This window comes from Zalophus californianus, chromosome X (genome assembly GCF_009762305.2).
Source record: "Zalophus californianus isolate mZalCal1 chromosome X, mZalCal1.pri.v2, whole genome shotgun sequence".
Lineage (NCBI taxonomy): Eukaryota > Metazoa > Chordata > Mammalia > Carnivora > Otariidae > Zalophus > Zalophus californianus.
The window spans coordinates 106,645,504-106,654,013 of record NC_045612.1 but is presented as its reverse complement, the minus strand read 5'-3'; positions in this window follow the sequence as shown (position 1 = coordinate 106,654,013).

The following is an 8,510-nucleotide window of genomic DNA, read 5'->3' as shown; positions in this document are numbered from 1 at the left end:
CTGAATTAGGGACCACAGCAGGTTCAGGAGAGATACCTCAACAACAGCAATGGAATTAGGATTCCAAATATGTAAATCAAGGGATCATCAAACAACAATACCAAGGAAAATAGGCAAGACGTCTCACAACTGTGGTATATGTGGCCACAGTCAATCTGAGCCCCAAAGCTAAGGACACCAGGCATGCTTTCTGAAGACTTAGGGTTAATCAGCCGCAGAAACGCTGGATATGGGAGGGCATGCACTGAAAAGGACAAGTTTTCACACACAGTAGATTGAAACTACTCATTCACTCGTGCAAATGTCATGCTTCCTGAGGACTTTGGGATAATCAGCCGCAAAGAAGCCGGGCATGGGAAGGCATGCACTGAAAAGTGCACACATTTTCACAAGTCCCTGGAGGGAAAACTAGTAATCTCTTCCAGGGGGAATCGCCTGGAAGCACTGGAATGCCCCCAGATCACTCTAGAGGGAAGAATCAGCCTGCTACATCATGGCACCACAGCAGGTTCATGAGAGCTATCTCAATAAGAGTACTGGAAGTAGGATTCCAATTAAATGAAAAAAAAAAAGGGAGTTTGGAACACGAAAACCAAGGAGACCAGGCATGATTTCTGCAAACTGGTTGAAGCAGCCACAGTCAATCTGAGGATGGGAAGGCACGCACTGAAATGTGCACAAGGTTTCACACACACTATGGTGAGAACTACTCATCATTACCACCGGGACTTGCCTGGAGGCTCTGAACACCCACAGATCCATCTGGAAAGAGCAATGAGTCTGCTGAAACGGGCACCAGAGCAGATTCAGGAGAGATGTCTCAACGATATGAATGGAATTAGAATTCCGTATCCGGGACACAAAAAGAGTCCGAAGCACGAAAGCTAAGGAGAAGAGGCATGGTTCTGAAGACTTTGGGATAATCAGCCACAGAGAAGGCGGGGATGGGAAAGCATGCACTGAAAAGTGCACAAATTTTTACACGTCTCTGCTGGGAACTCTAGTGAGCTTTTCCAGGGAGGAATCCGCCAGAACACTGGAACACCCTCAGATCAGTCTAGAGGAAGCAATCAGCCTGCTGAATCATGGCACCACAGCAGATTCATGAGAGATATCTCAACAATATTAATGGAATCAGGATTCCAAATATGTAAATCAAGGGATAATGGAACAGCAAAGGCAAGGAGAAAAAGCATGGTATCTTAAAAGTTTGGTGTACGGGGCCACAGTCAATCTGAACATGGGATGACATGCACTGAAAAGTGAACCCATATTCACACGTCACTGGCATGAAAACTAGGAATTATTTCCAGTGGCAATCGCCTAGAACTACTGGAATGCCCCCAGGTCAGATCTGCGGCAAGTAATCAGTCTGCTGAAATAGGGACCACAGCCGGTTCAGGAGAGATACCTCAACAACAGCAATGGAATTAGGATTCCAAATATGAAAATCAAGGGATCATCAAACAGCAATGCCAAGGAAAGGAGGCAAGGTGTCTCACAACTGTGGTATATGTGGCCACAGTCAATCTGAGCACTATAGCTAGGGACACCAGGCATGCCTTGTGAAGACTTTGGGTTAATCAGCCACAGTGAAGGCGATGATGGGATGAAATGCACTGAAAAGTGCACAGATTTTTACAGGGTCTAGTAGGAAAACTAGTAATCTCTTCCAGGGGGAATTGCTTAGAAGCACTGGCATGCCCCCAGATCAGTCTAGTGGGAGCAATCAGCCAGCTGAAATAGGCACCACAGCAGGTTCACGAGAGATATCTCAACAATATTAATGGAATTAGGATTCCAAATATGTAAATCAAGGGATTATGAAACAGCAAAGCCAAAGACAAAAGGCATGTTTTCTGAAAAGATCAGTGTACCGGGCCACAGTCAATCTGAGCATGGGATGACATGCACTGAAAAGTGGACACAAATTCACACGCCATTGGCGGGAAAAGTAGTAATTGTATCCCATGGGAATCCCCTACAAGCATTGGAAGGCCCACGCATCAGTCTAGAGGGAGCAATCAGCCTGCTGAATCATGGTACCACAGGAGGCTCACGAGAGATATCTCAACAATATTAATGGCATTAGGATTCCAATTAAATGAAACAATAGGTTTTGGAACACCAAAGCTAAGGAGACCAGGCATGCATTCTAAAAACGGGTTTAAGCGGTCGCAGTTAATCTGAGGATGGGAGGGCGTGTACTGAAATGTGCACAAGGTTTCACACACACTATGGTGAAAACTAGTCATCATCACCAGTGGGATTCACCTGCAGGCTCTGAAGGTCCACATCTCCATCTGAAACCAGCAATCAGTCTGCTGAAATAGGGATCACAGCAGGTTTAGGGGAGATATCTCAACAATAGTAATGGAATTAGGATTCCAAATATGTAAATCAAGGGATCATCGAATAGCAGAGCCAAGGACAAGAGGCAAAGTTTCTCACAATTTTGATGTATGTGGCCACAGTCAATCTGAGCACCAAAGCCAAGGATACCAGGCATGCTTTCTGAAGAGTTTGGGTTAATCAGCCACAGAGAAGCTGGAGATGGGAAGGTATGCACTGAAATGTAGACAAGTTTTCAGAGATCACAGTGGGAAAACTGGCAAGTCCCACCCCCATGCCTGCCTTGTAAACACTGACATGTCCCCAGATCATCTGCAGGAAGCAAGCAGCCTCCTGAAACTGGACACCACAGCAGTTTCTTGGGGGAGATTTCAAGTATATTATTCGAATTAGGATTTCAAATATGTAAAACTAGGGATTATGTGAGAGCAAAGACAAAGAGAGTAGGAACACTTTCTCAACACTATGTTTCACTTGGCTTCAGTGAAGTTGGAGATTGAAAGAAATGCACTGAAAATTGCAGAAGTTTTCACAGATCACTGGTGGGAAAAGTTTTAAGTGAGATCCACAGGACTCCTCTGGGAGCAGTGGAAAGTCCAGAGATCAGTCTGGAGGAAGTAATCAACCTGGTGAAAAAGAGAAGACCCCAGGTCAGGAGAGATGTTTCAACTATATAATGGAATTAGGATTTTAAATATGTTAAAAAAAAAAAAAGGATTATGGATCCCGAAAGCCAAGGAGATCAGGCACTCTGTCTGAACTCTTTGGTTGAAGCAGCTACAGCAGAACCAGGCATGCGACATGCTGCACAAGAACATGCACACGATGACCACACGTCACTGCTGGGAGAACGAGGTGCCGAGTGACTCCACAGGACTCCACTGGAAGCAGAGTAGTGTCCACAGATCAGGCCAGGAGCTAGCTAGGAATTCGCCTTCTGGAAGAAAGGAAAGCAACAGACAGCAAGAGACTTCTTGCAACTTTGCATGTATTTCGCTAATAAATACTGGTGTTGAGTAACTAATTCTCTGATTGGATGGGAATGATTCCAGATAGCCTGAGTCACTTCTCTTCTCCAAACCTCTGAAACCAACTCCTTGCTTGCTGCAAAATTAATGCATCGCCAACACGTTTTTTCAAAAAACACAATTGCGGCATGCCCACCGTGACCGCATAGTTGCAACTAACTACTTATGGTGGGGCTGGTTGGTGGGCTAGATGAGTAATTTATGAACTACATGACACATTTAATTGAGCTTAGAGAATATTTACATGTCACCCCTTAAAATGCTTTTCCCTCTGGTTATTTTCTCTTGAAATGGAATTTTATTCCATTTAAATTAGAGGAAAAGAATGGCCACGATGTCTGCTAGTCTATGCATTCCTTTCACTCGGCACACTCAGCCTGTGTTCTTTTTGTATGGCCAGCTTCCTGATTTACCTATGTTGTTTTAGTTCTTGGACAATCTTTCTGCCGTTACTAGCCCTAGATGTAAAGCAGGGGTGGCCCAGTGCAGCCACATCAACATCACCTAGGCACTCATTAAAAATGTAAATCCCTCATAACCTTCTCCACATGTACTGGATCAGAACCTTGGGCATTAGGAATGGGCCCAGCAATGTGAGTTTCAACAAGCCTTCTAGATAATTTTAGGGAATGCTGCTATCTCATATCCACCTAATGGCACAGGAAGAAGCACTTACTGGACCTGCTGTGACCACTGAGGAGGATCCTCTTTTGACCACTGAAGTTTCTGAGCCTCCAGAGTAGCCACCCCATCATTGCAGCAGCCCACAACGCACAGGAGAAAACCACCACAGGTGTGAGTTCCTGCAGCTCTATCAGGTGTTGTGAGCTCCTCATTATTCTCAGAGAATGTGTCAATAATCGATCATCTCCAGTGCTCCTTTGGATCTGTCATCTAAACAGCTATTTTTGGATTTTAGACTTTCTTAGAGAGCTTCTTTTCTCTCAGAGTTTTGAAGATCATTCATTGAGCGTGCAGTGAATTTATTGCTGGGCTGACCTTGATGGGGGCAAATGTTCTAAAGCCCTTTGCACTGGGCTTGAGAGAATAAGAAAACCATCTGTCCCTGTCTCGTGAGTTTGGAGAAAATACATCCTGTTACCACTCTAAAAAAAATATTTTGTGGGTGCCTGGGTGACTCAGTTGGTTAAGCAACTGCCCTCGGCTCATGTCATGATCCTGGAGTCCCAGGATGGAGTCCCACACCGTGCTCCCTGCTCAGCAGACAGTCTACTTCTCCTATGACCCTCACCCCTTTCATGCTCCCTCTCTCCCTCTCATGCTTTCACTCTCTCATTCTCTCTCAAATAAATAAATACAATCTTAAAAAAATAAAAAAATAAAAAATATTTTGTGAAGGAGTTCTGGTTCAGGATAGCAACGTAGGAAGAACTTGAATTCACCTGCTGTTGGGATACACCAAATCTACACCTATTTATAGAGCAATTCTTCTTGAAAAAGATATGAGGGCTACATAATAAAGGCCATATATGAAAGACCCACTGCTAATACCATCTTCAGTGGGGAGAAACTGAGAGCCTTTCCCCTACAGTCAGGAATGAGACAAGGATGTCCACTCTCATCATTACCATTTAACAGAGTACTGGAAGTCTTAGCCTCAGCAATTAGACAACAAAAAGAAATAAAAGGCATCCGAATTGTCAAGGAAGAAGTCAAACTTTCACTATTTTCAGATGACATGATACTCTATATAGAAAACCCGAAAGACTCCACAAAAAAAAAAAAAAATGCTAGAACTAATACATGAATTCAGCAAAGTTGCAGGATATAAAATCAATGTGCAGATATCTGTTGCACTTCTATACATCAATAATGAAGCAGCAGAAAAAGAAATCAAGGAATCGATCCCAGTTGCAATTGCATGAAAAACACTAAGATACCTAGGCATAAACCTAAAGAGGTAAAGTTCTGTACTCTGAAAACCATACAACACTTATGACCAAAATTGAAGATGACACAAAAAAATGGAAAAGCATTCTGTGCTCATGGATTGGCAGAACAAACGTTGTTCAAATGTCTATGCTACCCAAAGCAATCTACACATTTAATGCTATCCTTATCAAAATACCAAGAGCATTTTTCACAGAGCTAGACAAACAATCCTAAAATTTGTATGGAACCACAAAAGACCCTGAATAGCCAAAGCAATCCTGAAAAAGCAAAACAAAATTAGAAGCATCACCATTCTGGATTTCAAGCTATATTACAAAGCTCTAGTCATCAAGACAGTATGGTACTGGCACAAAAAGAGACACACAGATCAATGGAACAGAATAAAGAACCCAGAAATGGACCCACAACTATACAGTCAACTAATCTTCGACAAAGCAAGAAAGAATATCCAGTGGAAAAAAGACAGTCTCTTCAACAAATGGTGTCAGGAAAACTACACAGCAACATGCAGAAGAATGAAACTGGACCACTTTCTTACAGCATACACAAAAATAAATTCAAAATGGATCAAAGACCTAAATGTGAGATAGGAAACCATCAAGATCCTAGATGAGAACACAGGCAGCAACCTCTTTGACCTCGGCTGCAGCAACTTCTTGCTAGTCACATCTCCAAAGGCAAGGGAAACAAAAGCAAAAATGAACTATTGGGACTTCATCAAGATAAAAAGCTTCTGCACAGTGAAGGAAACAATCAACAAACCTAAAAGGCAGCCCACAGAATGGGAGAAGATATTTGCAAATCACATATCTGATAAAGGATTAGTATCTAAAATCCATAAAGAACTTATAAAACTCAACCCCCCAACACAATTAATCCAGTTAAAAAATGGGCAGAAGATATGAATAGACACTTCTCCAAAGAAGACATCCAGATAGCTAACAGACACATGAAAAGATGCTCAACATCACTAATCATGAGGGAACTACAAATCAAAACCACAGTGATATATCAGCTCAGAGACCCATCAGAATGGCTAGAATGAAAAAGAAAAAAAAATAGCAAGTGTTGGTAATGATGTGGAGAAAAAAGGAACTTTTGCGCACTGTTGGTGGGAATACAAATTGGTGCAACCACTGTGGAAATCAGTATCTAGGTTCCTCAAAAAATTAAAAATAGAAATATCATAAGATACAGTAATTCCAAAGAAAACAAAAACACGAATTCAAAAAGATACATGAACACCTATGTTTACTGCAGCATTATTTACAATAGCCAAGATACAGAAGCAACCCAAGTGTCCACTGATAGATGAATGGGTAAAGAAGATGTGGTACATATATACAATGGAATATTACTCAGCCATAAAAAGAATGAAAGCTTGCCATTTGCAACATGTTTGGACCCAGAGGGTATTATGCTAAGTGAAATAAGTCAGAGAAAGACAAATGCCATATGATTTCACTTACATGTGGAATCTAAAAAACAAAACAAATGAATAAACAAACCGAAAGCAGAAATAGACCCAAAAATACAGAGAACTGATGGTTGCTAGGGTGTGGATGGGCAAAATGGGTGAAGGAAAGTGGGAGATACAGGCTTCCAGTTATGGAATGAATAAGTCACTGGAATAAAAGGCATAGTATACAGAATACAGTCAATGGTATTGTATTAGAATTGTGTGGTGACAGATGGTAGCTACACTTGTGAGCACAGCATAACATATAGACTTGTGGAATCACTGTGTTGTACACCTGAAACTAATGTAACATCATATATGAGCACAATTAAAAAATGTAGATAAATAGTAGATGAAAGAAACATTTTTCTCTTTTCTACCTCAAGTCTCTTGAACAACTCTCTTGCTGATGGCTGTCGAACCAGTTCTGGTAAGGTCCTTTGCAAGATAATACACCACCGCATTTTGGAATAGGTTATTTGGCATTTAGTGTTTTTGTCTTTGAAGTCTTGGGCCACCCTCTCCCTTAACAGGAGCATTTAATATCCAAAATAATGCAGATATTCGGGGATATGTCTGACCCACAGTACCTTCACTCAGAACACTTTATTGGCATACTTAGTACATTTTTAAATCCTCTTCAAGACGTGTGTAAACAGACCTGAAGCTACATTTTAGTGGTGGCTACATACTGCTGTGTCCTCAGACTGACCTTACACCAGGGGTTTCCCTATGCTGAAGGACATGGGGCAGTTACCTCCATCTGCTATGAAACCTCCTCCACCTCCTCATCCTGTTTATTAGCACAGGTTTTGGAGTAGGTTTTCTAGTTTCCAATCTCAGTTCTGCTACTTATTTGTTCTGTGGCCTCAGGCAAAATATTTAATTCTGATGTTTAGTTTATTGCTAGACTAGACGTATTTGGACTACCTTCACTGGGTAGTGAAGGTGAAATGAGATGAAAATCTTAAGATGTAGTGCAGCTTTAGTATAAGCACATCACGGTAGATATCACCACTAGTCATACTGACCAATTGCCAGACCTCAAAACGTGATCACTAAATAGCATCAGTGACATAAACTGGCATCTTCTAAATGCAAGCTCTCATAAGGCCAACCACTGAGGTCTACCTGTAACATTACAGTTACTTTAAATTTCTTTTTTTTATTCTAAAGATTTATTTATTTATATGAGAAAGAGAGTATGCCAGTGGGGGCAGGGGCAGAGGCAGACAGAGAGAAATCCTCAAGCAGACTCCCCACTGAGCACAGAGCCTGACGCCGAGCTCCATCCCAGGAACCTGAGATCATGACTTGAGCAGAAATCAAGACCCTGACACTTAACCAACTAAGCCCCCGGGCGCCCCAGTCTTTTTTTTTTTTTTTAAACTTTTAATGTTTTCTTCTCTTCAAAAGCAAAGCATCCTTTTTAATGTCATATGCAAACCTTCACAGCTAGTGCTGTGATTTGCAAAGTCTCGTCCAGAATCAGCATCATCTGGGCAATTAAAAGAGATACAAATTCCCCATCCCACCTACCCATACCTCACGAGAAAGAAATGGTGTGGCTGGGCTAAACAAACTAGATTTTATTGAGTCCACTCTTGATTCAGGTACATCCGAAAGTTTGAGACTCACTATTCTCTGGATTGTGGGTTTTCAACACTGAATGCCAATCAGAATTCCCTGAGGAGTCTGTAAACTCAAGTGAAGCACAGATTTCATAAACCAGCAATTTTTATTTAGTTGATGTAGGT